General features: G+C 33.8%; 1 long non-coding RNA gene across 1 annotated transcript; it reads left to right on the top strand.

Moving 5' to 3' along the window:
• Positions 1-121: 121 nt before the first annotated feature.
• Positions 122-966, top strand: LOC123672722. The gene is made up of 2 exons (XR_006746348.1): positions 122-238; positions 294-966. It is a non-coding gene; the product is annotated as an uncharacterized LOC123672722 (long non-coding RNA).
• Positions 967-23,722: the final 22,756 nt, after the last annotated feature.

Raw genomic sequence — 23,722 nt, 5'->3', positions numbered from 1 at the left:
TATTAATGACCTTATTATGGATGGACTGGTGAACTATGTGGATGACACCAACATATTGGTATCTGGAAGGACCCTCCCGGAGGCAGTTGATAAGGCGTATGACAGTTCATCTAGAATTAGTGATTGGTTCAACAGGAATGAGTTGGCACTGAATTCGTCGAAGACAAACATTATGGTATTCAGAACAAAGAACTCCCGAGTTACTCCAACTGGCACCATAAACCTGAATGGCAATGAAGTGAAACCTGTTCATGATATGAGATTTCTTGGAATACATATTGATGAATTTTTAGATTGGAACAGTCATGTGGAAAAAACTGGGCTGAGATTGAGTAGCATTGGATATGGAATCAGAGTGGTATCCAGACATATGGATGAGAGGACATTGAAAATACTGTACCACGCCAACTTTGAATCGGTACTGAGATATGGGATTGTGTTTTGGGGATGCAGCTCCAGCATTCAACTCCTTTTCATTATACAAAAAAGAACCATAAGATCAATCAGGCATATGAAATTTGGAGCCACCTGCAGGGGTGTTTTCAGGGATATGCAGATTATGACTATATATGGGTTGTATATATTTGAGTGTCTGATGTTCTTTTTCAGGCACCAAGTTGAATTCAGCTCTAACTTTGGTCATGGCTATAATACAAGGACGACGAATTTCATTTACCCTTCTCATAGGCTTACAAGTACAGAAAAAGGAACCTACTATATGTGCATAAAACTATATAATAAATTACCATCTACATGCAGATTATCTAGCTTAATAAAATTCAAGAATGCCATAAAGAAACTGCTAATTAAACTGGAACCATATTCACTTAGAGATTTTCTAGATTGTAACAACTTGTCAGAGTTTGTATAGATTGTATATATTGTTGTTGACATCATTTCGCTTCTCTCTCTGTAATTTACTGTGGGGATGATTTGAAATAAAGGAATTTATTATTATTATTATTATTATTTTTACTGCACCAGGCATCTTCAAAGGCTTTTAGGTCGTAAATTGTAACTCGTCTAGTGTGCGCTTCTAGGGTGAGTTCTTGGTGCAGCTATTCCATTCGGGATGCTTCGCTTTGAAATCTCCTGCTTGGGGTGCTGTCCGAGAAGACCTCTTGTTTGTAACATAGATCTAGTGTTAGGTTTGCTGCATCAAGAAAAAAGTCAAATAGGCCATTTGACGTTATTATAACGATACCTGTTAGTTCTAGTAGTCGTGATTGATTGTTTTACGTATATCGCTCGCGCTGTTTTACCTCCATTTCTAGTTAAGCGGTGTGTCCAGAACATGTTGTATCACTGGATCCTGCAGTTCTTCTGGGTCGGTTTCAGTTTCGTCTTGTAAATCATGAGGATATCCAGCAATTAGAAGGTAGAACGATCTACAGATTCTAAAGGGTCGAAGATCACTTTTGTCAGAGGGACAGTTCCATTACAAAAACTGCCCCGCCAGACGTTATGGATTGACGATGTGACCGGCCGCTAAACACGATAACTCTCAAATACAAAAAATGTCAATTTTCAGGGTAGGTTTGGATTTTGTGCATGGCAAATCTAGCTAGAGTTTCCGTGAATATTGCCCGTTTTGTTTTATGATAATTTCAGTACCACAATTCTGGTGGAGGTGAAATTCTGCATTTAGATGCGGAAAAACAATTAGGAGCATCCTGCAAATTTTAATTTTTATGTCAGTCGAAAATAACGATTTCAAGTTATGTGCTGAATTTCCTGTTGACTACGTAGTCAAAATCTTAGAATATTCGAGCAGAATATCGAAAACAACCTTATATTTCATTAAAAACAGATCTAACTTAATCAAAATTTAGTATATAGATGTATACTAAAACTTTCAGGATTGATGCGGAATTTAATGTCGATCTTCTCATCAGAAGGTTGGATTTTTTTTTTGTTTATTGAATAATAAAAATAGAACACGGATATTTATTTCGAATTTCAGGAGGAAAGGACTCAATTCTCAAATGAATGAACGAGCAAAACCTCTTGACGCCAAGTCAGTGCTTTTCTCGAATCTTAAGGATGTGCTATGACTATTCGTATGCATCAGCTATTAGAAATTTCAATGGGTCTTTATCTTGAGTTGAAGTCACTATGAAGATCACCCAAGCCGAGTACCATCGTGAAAATTATGGTGGCTATACATTGAACAGACATAAAATTCATTAGAGACATTTACGGTCAGTTTCAAAATTAGAAGGTAATATAATTTCTCGTATATTATTGGTATATCGATATGCGTTTTACTGTCAGGTATTAAACGTCATGTTACCTGTACGTTTAGTAGTGTTTAAGCGTTACAGATAACTGCGATACATTGATATATTTGAATGCCCATTAACCGGGGAAATGTATTTGTTTATTGTTCCCAATAATTATCCATTCGCATAGTTCGAAGTAGGTAATATTCATAGCCTTTCATTGAATTTAGGTTTCTCAACGTGTGAATTCGAGAAATCGTTGGAAAATCAATTAGTTAGTCAACCAAAGTTGAACGTAGTTCTTTGAAATAAATATTCTTATTACTGAAAATTGAAACAAGATATCTGCATGTAATTCCTTTCAAAAATTAGTTGCAACAGTATCGGCGGTTTTTTAAAAGCTTGAGAACTTCAAATCATAATAGATACAAGACGGAAATATGGTTGGAATGAAATTTCTATTATTATAATCTGGTAGATAATTTTCGGAATATATTAAATAATAATCTATACGTGGTATTGGATTATGATGACCTGTTGTTTCAATATAAGTTTAGTAGTTTTAATGGGTTTAAGGTGTGAAGATGACAAAAACCAATGGACTAGTTTAGTGATGTTGATAATACTATATTTGACACGATAGAATTAAAATATAGAGCAAAACTGATAAATCAGTGAAAAAATTTTGAAAATCCATCAATAAATGACTAAGAAATAGATTATTTAAATTTACGTATTTTAGCGCGGAACGTCTTTGGTCTGTGACGTCACGGCACTTGCCTGTGATCGCTACACCATAAATTACGTTTAAATACTTAGCTGCGCCAAGGCTCTCGTGCCGTTTGTAGTCGTACAGTGTAGTTTTAACTCGAGTTTTGTTTTTATGTCACCATAATGGAAGAAGGCTTCGTGAAAGGACAAAGTGACAATTTGCCTAAAATAGATATATTCGCAGTGATGGAACTTTTTTCTTCAAATCCATCTTATGTCAGTGCTGAAATAAAAGGAGTTAAACTTTTCAAGTAAGTATCTACTTTTGAGTTTGCTCCATCATGGTTCAACTTATAACGATGATTTATTTAAAAAACGTTTCATAAACAGTTTGTAGTTGAGTACTGGTTGTTGAAGTCTATCAATGGCAAAACATATTTATGTGAGTAGTAAAAAGCAAAAAGAGAAAAAAGTAATTTATATGTATGTATATAGTAAGTTATTTCAGCCATCGTGTAACGAACAAAACACGACACGAACGGCACAAGTGATTGTACACCAATAAATTCGTAAGCACTCTGCGAATACCAGTCGTCTAGTGTGTGACGTCACGCCACTTACACGTACTATGAAATTATTCTTCCAAGCGCAACTTCAAAGTCCCATAACTTTTTCATTTCTAGAGATATTTCAATGATTCTTCCACATTTTTGTTTCATTTTACTTAAATTTTTAGAATTAATCCTTAACAAAAAAATTAAAACTAGTCCATTGTTTAGTTGCCGACAGTTTCAATAACTTTCATTATCATCATCAGGGCTCTGAAATGTGAGGTACACATTATTTAACATCCTGGTATCACTTGCATTAATATTCTAAAATACATAAAATTACATGGATTCTAACACATGAGATAAAAGTATACTAGACATTTACAAAGGTCACGAAAAAAAAACAAAATCGGCCAGAAATTCCTCACAAAAATCTGGAAATTCAAGGGTTCATATTTCTATAAGTGGCACTTACAACTAAGTTATGGTTTTCCAAGTTCAATTAATAAAAAATAAGGAAATTAGGAAACAGTAATGATCCTACATTGAATCCCTGCTTATAAATTCACAATCGATAATCTGATGTGCGAGAACGTCTACATGCGGTGAAAGTAATCTAGAAACGAACGATGAAGGACGAATATCGAATTTTTATTTTCAGAGTGGTGGGAAATTTTTTATTTTTATTTCAATTTAATTATATTGTTATTATTGATATAAAATACTAGGTAATACTTTTTATCCGATCTAACAAGTTGAAATGTGCCGAGTTCTTTCTATGTCTGATCTTTTGTTTAGAGCGTTTTTCTTGTTACGTATGGCAATCATTTAATGTAAAAGTCGTTTTTTCAATATGTTCTGCCTTCCTATTACCTCCACCTTTTCGAAGTCAAATCGATCTGAAGTGTCCAACGTATGTTGAGCAAGGGCTGTTATATTATCCTTCTTTTTTGTTGGATTAAGGGAATCTAACGTGTCTCTACGATGTTCTGTTGTGCGAGTTTGCATGTATCTTCCTGTCTGGCCGATATATGTTTTGTTGCAATCGTTGCAAGGTATTCGGTAAACTACTCCTGATAACTGCTTTTTCGAGGTTTCATCTTTTAATTTTGAGTAATATTTTTTTATGGTGAAATTTTTGTGTGATCTCAACTTGTCAGATTTTAATATATTTCCAATCTTTTTTGAGAGTTTTCTTATATATGGGATTTTAAAGTATTTTTCGTTCTCTCGTGCCTCTCCAGTACCCGTATTCTCTGGTGGAAATATTCCTGCTGACTATTCTCCTGATAATGGTTTTAGGGTAGTTGTTACTTCGGAGAATGTTCTTTATCTCCTCTATATTTTTTTCACGAAAAGATGGGTACGATTGTAGTAATTCGTATCAAATTTTTAGCTGTGTTCAATTTTTGTAAGAGTTGATGGTGTGAATTAACATTTTATATTCTGTCTGAATATGTTTGTTTGTGGCACCAGACCTCTTACAGTTTGTTATTATCTCGATTTATCAGTGTGTCAAGAAACGATATTTTTCTTTCTTTTCTTTTTCTAACGTATTTATGGAAAGCTTCGAGAACAAAATTGACCCGATCAGCAGGAACCACGGTGAAAATATCATCCAAATATCTTCTATAAACTGGCACATCAAATGGTAGATCCTTTAAAGCTTTGTTTTGTAAATCAGCCACCACAAATTCAGCAACTACAGGTGCCAGGCAATTTTCCATGCCCAGACTAAATATCTGATTATAGAATTCGTTGTTATAGCTGAAATAACTATTATCAAACATATGTGAAAAATCGTTATGAATTTGGTTAGTGTTATTTTTGTATGAGGTTCTATCTTTATTCAATCTTTCTCAAAATCTAGCTCGAAAGAGTTTCTGACATATTTATAATCTTTTTCGTAAATGTGGTCTAGCAGTTTTGAGGGATATTTGCTTGAGTTGTACAATAGGCTACCCAAATAACTGATAATAGGTCTAAAAGGACAATTTTCTTTATGTATTTTAGGAAGAAAATAATTTTTTGGGGAAAACCATTATCATACTTAAAATACTTGAGAGTACTCAGATCAATATGGTCAAGTCTGTATAATGTGGTGAGGATTTTATTCAATTTAGTTTGTATCGTCTCTTCTCCACAGTGACGCTCTCATCTGTATAATATGCTAAATTACATTCAACAGCTATAATAAGTTGTGGAATATTATTTTTTCTGAAAGGTAAATTCAACTTTGTCCCGAGGCTTGAAAAAAACTAAAGATTTATTGAAGAAGAAATAGATGACAGATTAAGGAACCATTTTTTATCAATAGTTGGTGTAGTTTAAGATTTAATATGACCAAGTTTCAACCTGTTAAACTTGTGTTTTTGTTTTGCTCTAATAATTGAAAATTCTCTGCTGTAAATTCCTTCTGCTTTTTCAAAAAACTTATATAGGTATCAGGGGGTTACTCATTCTGCAGACTAGTTTGTATATCCAATCTCCAAACTCAATATTTTCTTCTTGCAGTTTTCTATGATTTAATTACATTTATTCAGGAATGGACTACTTGAGTCCAATAAAATTGGTAAAGTTGATTTGATAGTTTTTTGGATGTGTTTTGGATGAATACCTTGATTTTCACTTGTTTAAAGGAACTTCTCGTGGTTTCTTTAGTGTGACAACTTCCTGGTTAAATTCTGCCAAGAGTTCATTCGACGTGTTGTTTCCAATCCATACTCTGTCCTGATAAAAGCATAGAAGTCTGTAGTACCATCCATTTCCAAGTCTGAGTAGATATCCCCAAAGAATTGAACCTATACGTGGTTTTGAATTATCATGACCTGTTGTTTCACTGTAAGTTTAGTGTAATAATAATGAATCAGTTTATTCAAATACAATAAGTACAATATATAATATGTCTATGACTACTATTTCCGATAAATCAGACCTGAAGATTGGCTTCCAATATTCCGAGAGTTGATGGTTTGTCGGCATGAACCAATGACTTACTATTGTCCCATGAAAGTAATCAAGAGCACGAACAAGGGTTATCAGGACCACTTCTTGAAATAAAGTCAACAAATTGATGGTTAAGCGTGCTGTATTGCTAGTTGTGACATATTATTAGAACCAAATGTTGTCGATGTTTAGCTGATTAATTTTTGGAAACGATGATTCGTTAATGGCTTGAGGATTGTCTCTCATATACGGAAATTTTGCTTTTTCATGAAGCCGAATAACTGGGAATTAGCTTCATCACCAACACAATTCCTCAGTAAAAATACTCTTCGGCCAGTTTCAAATAATAAGCGACGTAAACGATGGTCATTTGGCTTTAATTCTTACATTAGCTGTATTGTATACGCACGTAAGCCAAGATCCTAATGTAAAATTTTCCACGTAGTCGAAGAACAAAGGCCAGTTGGGAACGGTGACGAATCGACTTCTTCAACACTTCGCGCTACAGCAGCAATATTCTCTTCGATACGCACTTGTTTTTTGTCTTGTTGATAGTTTTGAATCGAGAAGAGCAGAATTAGTACTAAAACAGTACGAGTACGCTCAATGCAGTGTGCTGGATCTCGCCCTTTCAATTATTTCTATAGTTCTGTTATTATTTTTCATGAAATTAATTGAATAAAGACCTTTATTATTATTATTATTATTAAAACAATCAATAACTGTACGAATTGCTTACTCACTAGGACGATTATTATGATGAAATGGACGAAGAGCTTTATGAACTTCGTGAACAGATTGCTTTTTTTTAAAGTAAATTTCCACAATTTGGAAGCTTTGTTCTGGTGTTAACCTTACATGATAAATAGCCAAACCTTACTGAACAAAAACTTCAACATAGTTTGTCTTTCTCTAATATCAAACCATAAACAACAGCCAAAAAACCATCCGTTACATTGACCCTATACCTTCAGGAACTTGATCCATAAACTCGAAAAAGCAAAATACTGTTAGATCTTTTCGAATATTTCTGTAGAAAAAGCTTTTTCGAAAAAACCTTTTTCATTTTCGTTTCTGCCATTAAGATAAGACAGTTTGCGGTTTGGATCAAAAATGTACAGGGTGTTGATGAGAAGATAATGAACTTGGACCACTCAAACTCATCCAAACTTTCAAATTAACCTGTAGTATTGACCATTTTAATAAATTGTAAAAATCTGGGAAGTAGTATAAAACTGTCATGATCAAATTTGAGTACGGCTGATAATCTGTACTTTTAGGGTAAGTTTTCAGCTATCTAATAAAAATCCATTCTATAGGAATTTCATCAGTTCTTTCGAGTATAAGAACATCGAAAATAATTTATTAAAAAAGTGGACAGATATTTAGACAATTCTCAGTCATACATCGTCAGCGATTCCAATCCTGTATGATCCTTTTTCACGGCTAACAGCGTGGAAGAGGATCCGCTATTCACTTCGTACTCCTATCGACTCAAATGTCAGATTTAATGAAATCATATGAAGTATTTTTCTGTGTGTGAATTTTCATAAATTGCATAAATGTAACTCCACAGGCTCGGTGAAATCCAATATTATATTGCTGGCATACTCAGACAAGGCTTTTTCTTCCGAAAACTCACCTTCGAGAATATTGCTGTTTGTGCTGAGTGAAATGTCCTCTGGGTTTATAATATGTGTTAAATATTGTTCAATAATTTTGTTCATTTTATTTCGTATATTTTGGTTATAAACATTATTTTTATTATCATTTGGAAATATTTACAGTTCAATATTCGTATAATTGAGGTATTGTGACGAAATTCGAGGTAAAATGCATAGAGCGCGCAAAGATCTTGTTACTTTTCGTTCAGAGTAGTCGCCTACGTCACCATCAGTTGAACGACACTGGTAACGAAAAGTTGTGAAGAGTTACCCATACATCACTTTCGCTGCCTTGTCATTCCGAAACTATGTTAATATTGTAAACTTCGAAAAAGGCGGTCTGGAATCGTGAACATCTGTCAAAAGTTAACATTATAACTAAGATGAAAAGGTTGGTTCTCAGTGACTTGCTAATTAAATTTCACATCCAGTCGAGTTAGGCCCTGAGACGTGGCCGACATGTTTGAAACCATTCCGACAGCCACGAACTCGACAGGACTGCGATTGTTGTGCATATATTGCTCCATCTTCTTTCATCTGCCAGCTCTAGACATCACAGTTATGTCTCATTAACGACCGTCCAGAAGTTTTTTCGATTGGGTGGAAACGGTTCAGATTGGTTCGTGGGAGACGAACTGGGGTCAGTACGGAACCCTTTATCGCGAACATTCTCATCGGATATTGCCAGTAAATCATTTCAGAAATAGAGTACTACAAGATATAAATGCTAGTCATCCTATTAGGATGTTAGGAGGTGATTGGTAAGGACGTGAGTGGGGAGAAAGAAAGGGCTGGAGAATACCTAACAACTGCGTTGCAAGTTTTACACCATGATTTGCTATTCCATTTTGCATCACATAATTCCTTTACTCATATGAAAAATTTATATATGTCATATTGCGAGGCATAGACCTGTATTCATTTATTCGGACTAACGTATCGGCTAGTAACTGATATTCTGTGTAACTGTCTTCAATTTCCTAATTGCATATCATACCATTATACAAGGTGTTTCCAAATTCGACGTGAACCTTGGAGGACGTGATAGTATGACTAATTTGCTGTCTTTTGAGCTATATTTATTGATATCCGAAAATCGATTGTTTCCGAGATATTTGAGTTCTTGTGATTTTTAAAAGATTTCCCACCTTACTACTGCTACGATGACCAAGTTTGATTATAATTTTGGATTATTTCCATCAGAAGAGGATTTGATATGTATGCAAAAAGCGAAACTGTGCTGTATTTCCTGTTGAATTACAATTTGTATGTTTCAAAAGTTGATGAATGAAGAGAAGGAAAATCAATTTCTAAGATCTATTTGCCTGCAACTTTCGAAATCCACCATGTATGACAAAATTATTCGAAAAACTTGTCAAATTCCTTTTTTAAGAAAGTTTTCGTTAGAATGCCATCACTAGTTTCGTTTCAGCGGATTTTTTTTTGAATAACCTTCTGAATGTTCAACATAAAAATAGTGAATGTGTGTAATCAAAAAGGATCAAGGTCCCAATATCCTATTACTTATAAAGTGTTCTATTATTTTGTACAAGATTATGTCTACGTTTAGTAATGCTGAATATGCAGATATTCTTTTTGTGTATGGATACAGCAATGGAAATGCTTCCGAGGCCCAGAAAGATTTGGTACTCACGTAGATTCCCAAACAGGCGTATTCCTCACATGAGTATATTTTCATCAACCTACCGCCGATTTGCGGAAACAGATATGTACTGTGCAAAAGGCTAAAAACGCTGGTACCCCAGGACTTCGAAACATTTTAGATGAAGGTGAAGCAATATTACTAGTAGTAGGAGATGCTCCTACAATGAGTACACGTAAGACTGCCAGTGAAAAAAGTATGGTCGTTGCTAAAGAAAAAGCGTTTGCATCCCTATCACTTCACTCCAGTACAAGGATTAGAAGATGGTGACTATGCTAAAAGACTCCAATTTTCCGACTTATTCTATATGCTGATATAGATAATGCGAGATTTTTATCTTGGATCCTATGAACAGACCAAGCAAGATGTAGTAGGGAAGGGGTGACTAATTTTCACAACCTATATTATTGGTCGAATGTAAATCCGCATTTGATAAAGGAAACATCATTCCAAAGGAAATTGAGCTTTGATGTTTGGATAGGAGCAATAGCTAATTTTCTGATAGGTTCTTATTATCTACCTGATAACTTAAACGGAAAAAAATTATAAAGAATTTTTGAGAACGAATATGGACAGCTTTTTGGACGAGGTTCCTTTGATTGACAGACGGGAAATAATTTTCCAACAGGATGGGTGTCACGCACAACATAGGCTAAACGTTCGTATGTTTTTAAACGAATTGTTTCCTAATAGGTAGGGGAGTACCTATTTAGCCAGCGAGGAGTCCTGATCTAACACTGTTAGATTTTCATGTTTGGAGCAGTCAAAAAGATATAGTACATGAAAGGGAAATACATACATATGCACAACTTGTGGAGAGAAAAGACGAAGCAGTGAGAAGATTGAGATTGAATTTCAGGCATCAGAAAGAAATTGAAGAAATTAGAAAGAGGGCATATGCTTGTATATAGAATAGTGGAAGTCATTTCGAACATAATTTATGAATAAAAAATATTTAATTCGTTAATTTCATAGTCCCTTTCAAATGAAAATCTTCTGAAATGAAACCACGTATTTGATCTCTGTGATAGTCTATAAGTGTGGAGATCTCTGAGAGGGATTTTTCATCATTGAAGAGGTTGAAAACTTGGCTCTGATCAACAATGGGTCAGGAAAGTTTGACAGGTTTGGTCTTATCACAAAGCAATGGGGAAATTGAACTCTATATTGATTCTGTGATAGAAAGGTTCACGAATACGAAGAAGAAATTCTTGGAATGGTTATTATAAAAACACAAACGACAAACTATATTACGAGTAATAGTTATTTATGTATCAAGGGAGTTATGAGGGTTTTAACCACAGAGGGCAACAGATTTCAATCCCGAGGGACGTAAGTCTCGAGGGATTGTTGCGTTGCCCGAGGTGGTTAAAATCCAATAACTCACAAGATAGATAATTAATTTTATTTCATACTGCATGAAATATAAAAACCAAATTGTTTTGATTTTCAGAACAAAACGAATTATCTTTATTAAGAATTAAGTAGGCATGGTTGCCATGGAAATGTCACTGACAACATTGTAGATATTTGTCATATCGTGTTTCTCATCATATTCAAATTTGTGAAAATGAATGCAAACTCAGAGAGAATTGAGATTTCAAGAGATTTGTTGGAAAAGGCTGAAAAAGCTCGTTCCGTACTACTACCGATAAAGTCGGAACTTAAGTACAAAAAGGAATATGAAAAATTTCTGCAGTGGATGGAAGTTAACCATATGGATAGTAAAAACACGAGTGAAACTGTAATGTTGCTCAGTTCAACCGGTTGGAAAAAATACATTCGGGAAAATTCCAAGCGAAATTGCTAGTTTTTTGGAATTGCCGAATCCAGAAACATTCACAGGACATTGTCTGCGAAGGACTTCTGCGACTGCCTTGGTCAATGCAGGAGCAAATATGACAACATTGAAGAGACATGGTGGATGGCGAAGTTCAACGGTGACAGAAGGGTATTTGGCCGACATCATGGAATTGAAAAACAAAACTGCAAGAATGTTAGCTGGCATGTCAGATGAAAGAAGGGAAACAACTTCATGTTTGAATACAGTCATTAACAGTGACAACCGTTTAATAGAAAATCCTTGCAATTCGGGTAACAACTTAAGTGGTAAATTCGACAACTGTCGGTTTGTTTTTGTGAACACTTTAGAGGGAGTTAAAGATCTATAACTGCCCTGTTTAACTCCCAAGGGAGTTATGACAATGTTCATAGTTACGGTAACTAAGCATTTATTCCTTTGTAATGTATCAGTATGAAATAAATGATTTTTTCCCTTTCAGAAAATTGTTTTTGGGTCATCAGTTTGTAGGCATGTAACATTCATGTTTTTTCTGTTTATTACGATCACAAATTTAATAAATGTTTTTTCACGAAAACAAGGTTTCCATTATTTTTAAAAATTTCCTTGTTGTGTAGGGTAAATGCACTGGTTCTCGACCAGTTAACAGAAACATCGATTTCGAGCACGACTTTTTCACACATAAACTTATCAAATTTTAAAGGTGTTGGTGTTCATCGATTCTTTGGCGAGTTTTAAATGATTTGTCATATAATTTTAAGCGTTCTTTTCGCATTTAACCTTTGAAATGTGAAAACATATAGAAAATCTCGATAACTTCGGTTCACGACCACGCCGCAAAGTTCTTGACCATTTTTGTGTTAGTTTTAGACCACTAATAATAGTGGCCGCTCCACTTAAAAATTTTATATAAAACTTGACATCACTAACTATCACTCAGATGGGTTTCAGATGAGGAAATTAAGTAAAAAACGTAAAAAAAATTATTTTGCAAATGTTTTCACTCTCTTTAAATATTTCAAAATAGCAACTCAAAAAACATTTTTTGGTTATTTTGCTCTTAATATCTATTTAGAAACTAATGAGTAAATAAAATATAAAACACTGACCACCAGTGGTCGAGAATTAAATATAATCAAATTGGTTCTCGACCGCGAATAAATAAAAGGTAGAAATAAGTGTTTCAACGTTAATTCGGTGGTCGCAAACTAATATTCAGAAAGTAGACATATAAATGAATCAGGATATCGAAAAAACGAAAATGATCCAACAGAAATATATCGGTTGAAATGAACAATTATTGAAGTAACATATTGGTTCTCGACCACTTTGGTCGAGAAATAAAAAATACAAATTTTCTAATACCAGTTCGCGACCGCCGAATATTGAACAAAAAAATATACATTTATTTGCTTCTTGATTGAAATACACTCAAAAATATATCTTATAGTAGATATGGAACATAATAAACACACATAATTCATTTCAAATAAGAAATAATTACTATTTTCTGGTCATATATCACAAAGCACTTTTCTAAGAGAGGCCGAGAAAGAACCCTTTTCTATGATAGATGATTATAATAGTTATTTATAATACAAGTGCAGAAGGCATTGATATTCTTCCACGAGTTCAAAATTCAAAAACGAGCCACGAAGTGGCGAGTTTTGGAATGAACGAGTGGTAGAATGAGCCTTCTGTACGAGTATTATACATTATTTTCTCTAATTCATTGCATTTTCATTGAAATTAATGAAATATTTCCATAAATATATTTTAGTGATTTTTGCATTGAAAAATGTTGGTTGGCAGAACTGATTTCTTTAAGGCAAATTGATGAATTGACAGATGAAGCCGTGGCGGAAAGTTCGGATAACCAACATAGAATAATAAAATATAACCATGAAAACTGTGCGTTTCTGATATATTCTCGCACGATTTTGTTCTACAAGATGTGGAAGAATGAACGGAATAACCACAGAATTAGAGAAACTTATTTTTAGCGCGAAAACTTTGACATATACCCCTACTATGCAAACTATCTTAGAAGGGTAGAATGGTCGAGAACACGTACGGCGGAAATATTTTGGACTACATACTATATTTTTATTATTATTTCATCTCAAATCACGGAATGGTCAAGAATCAGTGCCGGTCGGCTAACCAGTGCATTTACCCTATTTATTTTTGATAAAATAATTGTTGTTTACCTGACGAAATTTCTTTTCAATTACCCCACCAAGACAAAAAAAAAGATCTATGATCTTGAAAAATTTGTTTTCCCGAATAATTCAGGTTTATACCTATTGACTATATAAACCGAAATGTGTGATGTTCGATAAACAAAAACAATTCTGAATTGAGCCGTAACTCTACGAAATTATTCAATGACCCATTCAGATTTCACTGAACGTTTCAATGAATTGAATAAAACTAATGAAGAAGCTCTTCTATTATGAATGCCACAGATTCTTAGTGGGCGAAACACAGGTAGAGTAGCTGAAATAACAACCAACCCAGCAATAGAATTGAAATCTTCGAGGTAGTTCCGTCTTCTCACATCGTGAAGATAAACAATAAAGCCAATCCTCTTCAACATTTCTAGAGTGTCGTCTTACACTTCAGCTGAATAAAATACGCGATAATTTGAAATTACTGCATTCGATATGCAGCAGGTGATGTATCTGCATAAAATTTCTTATATAACTACTTAATTTCTCTTATGCACAGTTATGTTTATTCACAAAACGCGTGTGAATGGATCAGACTTGTGAATATCTCGCAGCATCTTTTAGTGCTGTTTATTCAAGCACTTGTAATGGTGTGTTATTGCCGTTGTAAAATGAAGCGTTTATTATTGGACCGGAGGTGCACAGATACACACGAAATGTGATGCTCTTCGAGTGAAGCGACAATCTTCCTTGGAATCAGCTACATGCGAAACACAGGTGTTTACAAATTTCAAACCCTCATTCATTATGTCTTGAAAGCTTCGCCCGGTTTTGTCGAGAGATTGCAATCGATTTCGACGTTTCCTCATCAATTTTCTTTGCTCGAAAGCTGGACCTTCCATTATGGACTGAAAAGATGTGAGTCATTTTTCAGAATGTGCGGTAATGTAGTAGGTGGAGATTGAACTCAAAAACTTAGGAAATAAGCAATCGTATTGGTTGTAGGAAGTAACACTATAAATTTGGTACATTAATTCTAGGAACGTCATGACGTCATAAAACAATTTTAGCAGAGTTGCCAGACTGTAGCTTTTTAATAGGTTTACCATATGCTAAACCTATTAACCTTTTAATAGGTGAATAAAATTCACATCAACAATTGATTGTAAAAATATTTCCACGTTTTGAATTCTTCCAAATATCTTGGTTCTGGGAAGAACTGATTGAAATAATTTATCATTTATAACGATTAAAAATAAAATTACTAGACCAAATCAACTTTGAAAGAATCAAATGAATTCGAATGACAATGAGAATGATTTTTGGAAGCTTGAAACAATAACACATATTTTGTGAGTACTGAAATCTCAAAGCTGTGACGTCATAACATTCCTAAAATACATATGCTTGATGTGGTTGTAGACTAACTTTCATAAGTATTCAATTCCATTGAGATTTGATAATCTCATTTAGGAGCATTGTTGTTGATGTAACCTTATTATTACTAATAAACTAATTATTGGTTCATTGTTTATGAATTTTTCTTTTCAATATGGAATTCAAGTGAATTCAATAACAGGACTGGATATTTTTGTGTTTATATTCAATAATATGTTGTAATATGATTATTTCAAATTTACGTTGAAATATGTTACTCTATTAAATATACTCTCTTTTCGATTTCATATGGAATTTTTTTTTTTCTACTTAAAATCACGTTTTGTCGATTTTATCAAAAAACGTCCTGGATTGGTTAAAAGTACGATGCTTTATCTATATCAAAACGACGTAGTTCTTGAAGATCTTAAAGGCCTTCAAGGATTTCAATAAAATTGACGATTGCAAATTTTTTTATTTCATTATATAAAGGTATTTTGACTAAGAAAATATTTTTGTGTCGAGAAGTGTGTCTTGTTTATAGAGTAATTTTGGGCCCCTAAAATTTGGCGGCTCCGGCAAAATATCCGCTATGCCGGTCCTGGCAGCTGCCCTGTCTTACAGAAGAATGTTTCGAATAAAAAATTGATGGTTTTGAGGGTGAAGTCCACTTATGCTAAAAATTTTTCCAAATACTTCACCTTTATGGGTGTATTGGGTACAATATTGGGATTTCGAATGGAAACCTCCGTTTTTTATTACAGATTTGTATGCTACGACAAAAAATACAAGTATCGCACTTACAATTTTTCACGATTAGTCAGTGGCCGATGACTCTTCAATCGAATTTGAATCTTCAGTCTGAACTAGCTTAATGCTTCCGTTCCATTAATCTTTCACATGAATTTTTTTTTGTAAATTATCCAACTATCCGTTGAAACGACGGAATAGGTCGTGCGCATAAAGATAGATGGCTGGACTCCAAATTGAAGAGATTCATTTCGATTTTTTCTTTTCTTTCATTGATTAATACATCCCCTTTATTGACAGCGAAGTTTTTCGAACGAAAAACACCAAGAAGAAATAATTGCGCCTTTTTCAAATGAGAGTACATGCCCTGAAAACAAACAGTTCAGCGGGAAACGTCCGAATTTCATGGGAATGATAAATGGAATGGATTCGGTAGGGTCGTTCAGGTGGAAAATTCTAATCCGATTAAAGAACCATCTGTGACGAATCGTGAAAATTTATCCATACAAAACTGTCGTATTTTATTCCGCAGAATACGAATCTGCATTAAAAAAATAAGGATTCCTATTTGAAGTTCTGAATTATATCCCCGTTTACCCCACCAGGGTTGGAATGAACGAGGTTTAAGCATAAGTAGGCTTCCCCCAAAAACTACCAACCTCTAATTCGAAAATGTTTCCTTATCGAGATTTTTAAATGATTCAAGTTAAAGAAATTACCAGGTATGCTTTTCTTCTATAGTAAATAATGCTCAAAAAGCTACCGTTTAAGTGAGTAATTTTCAATCGGACGTTGAATTTGATTATCTTAAAACGTTCTGGAAGGGTTTGCATTTTGCTCTATTGTCTCCGGAATTTAACGCATTTACATGGACTGCCAATTCTATTCCGATACCTCTAACACTGTAATAGCACGTGGATTCTAAACGAGTAAAATTAATACGATATTATTTAATATTCTTATTGTGAAGTCCTAACCCAAAAAAAGATCGCCTTGGTTCAAATGAAAAGGCTGATATTTATTTTATGATATACTTAAGAAGATTTAAAAATCACAGGGTATTATTTGCACTGTTTTTTTCTCGAATATTTCAAGTCAAAAAGTTTTGAAGGATATTTTCTCCGAATAACTTTATTCCTTTATGATGAAACAGCACATACGAGAACGGTCGGTGGTACGTGACAAGTGGTGTTACTTCTCATTATATGAAAATTGATATTTGCCGGTATGATTTCAATGGCGTTCCCATATTTAACGATCTCACGGTCCTGTAGTGTTTAACAAGATATGTGTTATATTTGTTCAGTTCATAAGTAAATTAGAATATTGTAACTCGAAAGCTATATTCAAGTCTATGTATTTGTGAGATGAATTGCAAAACTAACGGTATGAGCATAAAATCCATAGATTGTTGAGTTTTCACATTATTGTTGCCATTATGGACAATGATGAAGGTACTCTTTTGAAGTAATTTATTACATTCTTGAAGACAGTTAACTTGCTAACTATAATTCAATTTGTTAGGTAGTTGATTATCTGGAATGATTGTTTACTAAAAATTTTTATTGTGATTCTTATCACAGTAGGAAAATTATGCAAACGTTTCGGGTAGAACCCCTTTTCAATGGTTCAAAATAATAAAATTAAATTACAAACATTATAAAATTAAACTAACTGTTCCTTTTTTCGAGCAGTCGTTCCCTGAACAGCAATGTATTACGATGTCTGATCGCAAACGATAAGGTCCGATTCGCCAATAACGAGTCCGCTCTCAAATTTAATTCAGTTCGTCCTGACATCTGCCGGAACCACGATAATTCTCAAACTGAAAGAATGACAAATTTGAAATTTTCAGGGTAGGTTTGGACATCGAATGTCGAGGTTCTCTGATTATGACTGTTCGAAATCTTGTTTTGCTCATCATTTCACGAATTCAGTAGAGCTAAAATGTATAATTTATATTTGAAATTAGAGTCTTAAGCTCCATGTATATTGTAGATATAACATTTCAAGCTTTATGCAAAAATTTATGTTGATCTTATCTCCTGAACTATAGAAAATTCAAGCAGAGTATCGTAGAAACAATGCCTAGTCTTTCCGTAACAAGAGATCGAAGTAGGCTGAAATTTAGTCTATATACATATTTGAAATCACTCGAATGTTCAGAACTTCTCACCTAAATAAAAGAATCGACAATAACGACTAAAAATAGTTATGTATAGATAATCCGAATAGTTATGTATAGATAATCCGAACTCCGAATAATCCGAAGTACCCTTTAATCCGAATGGCCCAATTGGTAAAATGATGTGGAAAATCCGAACAGCCTCTGCAATCCGAACGGAAGAATGAAATGCCGAATATTTTATTCCTTCGAGAGTATCTGGAGAAGGATTAGATTAAGGTTTTGATTCAGTGGAATTATTGAACGAAGTACATCGTACTATAATCCAATAGATTACAGAAAATCAAAAATTGTACACGAGGTGATGACAAAAAAAAATTGAGAGACAGAGTTTTAGGAAAATAATGAGATAATTGCTGATGTCACCGAGGAAAATGCTTTTAGAACTTACAACGAAGATTAACCTGTTCAGAAAGTATCCACTTAATGGGCGATCATATCATTCAATTCATTTCTGCGATGGACGGAAATACATATTTTTTTATGAAAATGAGTTTGCATGCTCTAGAAATGATTCTATAATTCGGAGGACGTTCGGATTATAGATATCATTCCATATGGTTGATATAATCCGAATGATTTGATAAATTGAATGGGTCCTGCCTACTTTCTGTTCGGATAATACATACATTACTGTATATAGTAATATGGTCTCCAAAGGAGTAATTAGTGCATTAATGAACAACCCCACTAAAGCTCCTGACTTTACCTTAGTGCTTTCCTCCTTTTTTTTGGAATTGCTACTGCCTTTCATGTAATTGCAATAATTTTTTTGAGGCTAATAACATATTAGTCGATCAACAGTGTGGTTTTAGAAAAGAGAAAATCAACAATTAATGCTGTAAACCAGGCACTTGGTTCAGTCTTAAAGTCTATCAATAAAAACCATTTTACAGCAGCACTCTGTCTGGATCTCTTCAACAGAGTAAATCATAACATCTTGCTGAAGAAAATGAAAAGATATGGCATAAGAGGTATTGCCCTGAGACTTTTTAGGTCTTACCTTACCGGAAGAAGACAGAGAACAACTGAGAAGACAAAAAATTGTGAACAACTAATATCAGATGAACTACCTGTGGAGAGGGGTGTACCTCAAGGTTCTATTCTAGGCCCCCTTTTATATATAATATATACCAATGATCTGATCCAGGAAACGTCCAGTGATGCAGTTATGTATGCTGATGATGCGTCTGTGATCTGCAGCGCTACCACAGCAGATGAATGCCAAGCAAAATTGAGGGAAGACGTGGTGAAACTGGATGAATGGTTCCAAAATAATGATCTAGTAGTGAACATCAACAAAACAAAAATACTTATGTTCAGAGAAAAAAGTCAGAAAACTCTCAATATAACTTATAATGATGAAACCATCTTAGCTGAGGACTCAGTGCCTTTTCTAGGTATCTACATCGATAAAAACTTGAATTGGAAACAATAAATTGAAAATGTTGCTAAAAACCTAGCAAGGTACTGCTATGCACTAAGAATTTAAAAAAACACAGTGGGTGTTGATGCTGCCTAAAAGCATACCATGCTTATGTACATTCAAGACTCAGATATGGTATCATTTTCTTAGCAAACTCAGTAGATGCAAATAGAATATTTTTGCTCCAGAAAAAATGTTTGAGGGTAGTTTTCAATTTGAAACAAACTGAAACTTGTATGAGTATTTTTGTTGGACACAGTATCCTAACACTCTACAGTTTATTTATATATGAGTGTGTGGTTTTTGTGGTCAACAATTATAACGATTTTAAGAACTTTCTCCTTAAGCATGAATACAACACTAGAGGCAGGGATTACCTATGTGCTGAAAAAACTAGTTTTACTTATGTTCAAAAAAATGGTCACTACATAATACTCAAAATTTGGAATACATTACCTCAAAATTTCAAAAGTAAATATGCTCTAATTCAGAAAAAGACACTGAAAAAGTTTTTGATCCGGAAATGTTATTACACTCTTGGTGAATTTCTTTGTGAAAAGGATTTTGAAGGTCTCTAGTGACTTTGTTTATTTTTCTCTGACTTTGTTTATTTTTTGTACTTTTTTTCTTTTGTTTTCACCGAACCTGATCAACACCTGAGGGGAATTTTGAGATCAAATAAACGTTTATTTATTATTTATTTTAGTTAATGAGAATCAGTAAAATATGGGAGGTATATAACTTTGTTTCATCTGACTCTTTTTTTGAACTCATTGAAAATGAAATAATATATATATATATATTATACACTAGGGGATTAAATTTAAGGATCAAAATAAAATTCGCAATTTTAAGCGGTTTTTCAAATGGCTGTATTTTCGATAACAATGGTCGTATCTCAATTTGAAAAAAAATTTTTGAAGCTTGAAAATCAATTGAGTCATGAGTTATGCGATAATATTTCAATACCAAAGAAAGATAAACAAACCGAAATCTAAAATTAAGATCAACAAGAAAAAAAGAATGAAAAAACAGATATTTAATAATGACCATGGAGAAAATCTGAATTCCAGCATACACATTTAAAAAGCTGATATGAAGGCAAGAAAAAACAAAAACAACATATACCCCTTACTTATCAGAAAGAGCCAATTAAACAAATGGCTTAAAGTAAGAATTTACAAATCAGTGTTGAAGTTTGATTTAGAGGGTAAAATCAGGAAACAATTTGGACTAAGCCAACAGAGAAAAACAAACAAAATATATAGGTATGAATTGAAGTGTATAAACTAAATATATGAATTGAAGTGTATAAAGTAAATAAACTCCGATAAACTCCGAATCTATACCAATCAATAATCAGATGCACTATGACCTACGAAAAGTATAGGCTATTAATGAACAAAAACAAAACAAAAGTACTGCAAAGAATACAAAACAAGACTTTAAGAATAGTCATCGAGGCAGAGTAATTTACTAGAAAAGACTGAAAAGACGAAACTGAAAGAATTTATAATATGTATAACTGGCCTGAAGTTTGAAGACCAAAAAACGAAATGAAGAAATACCTCGATGAAACGATTAACCCATAAACTGTAAGAAAAACTACCCTCAGATTAACAATGAATTGAAATCACAATGTCACCCTGAAGGAAAAAAGTCCAAGATAGCAGCAAAAAAACAAATATTTCAAGCTGCAAATCACAGAGAAAGTGCGATCTGAAACATCGAAGAGTTAAATTTTCGTTGACCCCCATGCATCTTCAGACTTGCAAGACATTCTGCAATGAAATCAAATGCTGCTTGAATGAACATTTGCACGGTACTGTTGCCTCATCGAATTTCAAGTAATTAAATCGAAGAATGTGGTCATTGAAGTGACATTTCATCCGACCAGTTTCAGTGTCAATATTTGATAACCTCAAGGTTCTACAGTATTTTATTTGAACTGAATTATGTTCACTAAAATGGTTCTGTAAATACAACGTGTTTGCGTTGCGGAGTGAAAAAATTTCGAGATGACTCCATTTCGTTAAAACGATCGCGCACTTTGTCAACATATCAGGAGCAGGGCTATCGTTTGGACGTGATGTAGAACATTCGAACAGTTGAAACTTATCCATATTTGCGGTAAATGGATCTCTTTGTGAAAGTTTGACCAACAGTTGGTCAAGTGGAAGATACCTGCTTGAAACACATAGTCCATTTCGCAGCAGCTGCGAATATATCGTTTTGGAAGATAGGTCTGTTGTCAACATCCTTTTCCAGTCTATTTACAGATTTTCGTGAAAAGTCTTTATCACATAATATTCCCCTAGGCACATAACTTGTCCCATAAATTATAAGTACGGAATATTAACGGCATCCGAAATTGATGAAAATGGTTCCAGCATTGAGTTTAAGCACTAAGAGCGTTTATTCAGACACAAATTTCAGCATTTTTGTGATATACTTTCATTATAATTACATATTTTTGATTATTCTTATTAAGGCATTTTGCGCATGCTTATTATTATTGCGCGAGTGAACAGAATCGATTCATTCAATCCATAGAGACGTTTACGTTTGTTACGAATTTTCCACGAGTAGGTATCAATTTTCTCGAGATTTTTCCAATTTCTTTTCGGAATATCGAGATTGTGTGCTGGAGGTGAATCTTCAGGCAGAAGAGGATCCCCAGGATCACATCACTTCCATCGAGGGTAAGTGTCAGAAGGGTTTTGATGCATTCTTTTCATTGTTTGTGTTAACGGTATTCCCTACTCGCAGGTTTAACTCTGTCGGATGTGATAACATTGAAATTATTTTTTCCGTTTTTTTTTGCAATCAACATGATTTTTCACACAGAGCAGTTATTTGTTGTTTTATCGTTAATTTTTATTTTAATATGCTTGCAAAATCTCAACACGGTCGGATTTGTTTCCCCTGAAATATCGAGTTTCATCGTTTCGATTATATATACAGGGTGTTTCCTAAACATGCGGCAAAAATTCAGGGGGTTGTTCCTTGGACTATTTTAAGCATGTTTTGTCCTTGGATGATTTTTGAAAAACCTCTTTGTTTCGAAGATACAGGGCGAACAACATTTTTCATATTTTTAAAATTAATAATAGTTTAAATAAAAATGCGTACCGCACTGTGTTTACTAAGTAGGTACAATTTATTTTTAAATTTGTTTAACAACATTCCAATTACTAAAAACGGCCAGATTATTTCCTATGGGGCCATCTAAAATCATTAGTTTATACCTCTCCAGTAGAAAATGTGGAAGACTTGCGAAATCGGATCATTGCTGGGTGTAACTTAATAAGAAATGATCCTGGTGTTTTTGAAAGGGTTCGGCAGTCAATGAGGAGAAGATTGGATGCTTGTATGCTGGCTAGAGGTGGTCATTTTCAACAGTTTTTGTAGGTTGAGTTGTATTTTCATGTAATTTTTCATAATAAAATGTTATTATCTGAAATTTTGTTTCCCCTATATCTTCGAAACAAATAGGTTTTTCAAAAATCATCAAAGGACAAAATATTCTTAGAATAGTCCAAGGAACAACCCCCTGAATTTTTGCCGCATGTTTAGGAAATACCCTGTATATATATAATAATAATAAAATGGTTTATTCTGTAAGCTACAGGGTATAAACATATATTTATTTATTTTTTTGTCTCCACCATTCAAGGGTTAGGCCATTGAGATTGCCGGGTAATTGTCACCAAGGCATTTCTCAGTAGCTATAAAGGTTGTTTCAAATTAAGTCGGCACCATTGCTAACGTTATTATTGATGCTACGATGTCGGTTGAATGGGCAAACTAGTAGCATTTTTAGTGGTCTTCTCGGTGCCGAAAACAAAACAAAAAACTGACAGTCGCGTTGTCAAAATATTTCATAAAATGATAATTTTTTCAATGGAACACCCTATATTTTTTCATGCATTTCGATTCGTAATAACATTCTGTTCTGACAAACAACCCACAGTTTACACTGTGTGAATTATAAAAAAAAATGTATATATATATATATATATATATATATATATATATATATAGATTTAAAACAAAACGAGATCCGTTTATGAAATATTTCTATCCAGCTGAGATCCGTTTGGAAGCGCGAGATCCGATTTCGGATCTCTGCTTTTTTTCTGTGTATATAGCTAGATATGATGTCACTGAGTCTAATACACTCATTTCCAAAAATTTTTGTCGGATCTCACTCCGGAAGTAATTTATCATTTTTTATACAGACTTAGTTCTTCAA

Source organism: Harmonia axyridis, chromosome 2 (genome assembly GCF_914767665.1).
Source record: "Harmonia axyridis chromosome 2, icHarAxyr1.1, whole genome shotgun sequence".
NCBI lineage: Eukaryota > Metazoa > Arthropoda > Insecta > Coleoptera > Coccinellidae > Harmonia > Harmonia axyridis.
Note: the sequence above shows the minus strand (reverse complement) of the source record. Positions and strands in the feature narration are given on the sequence as shown.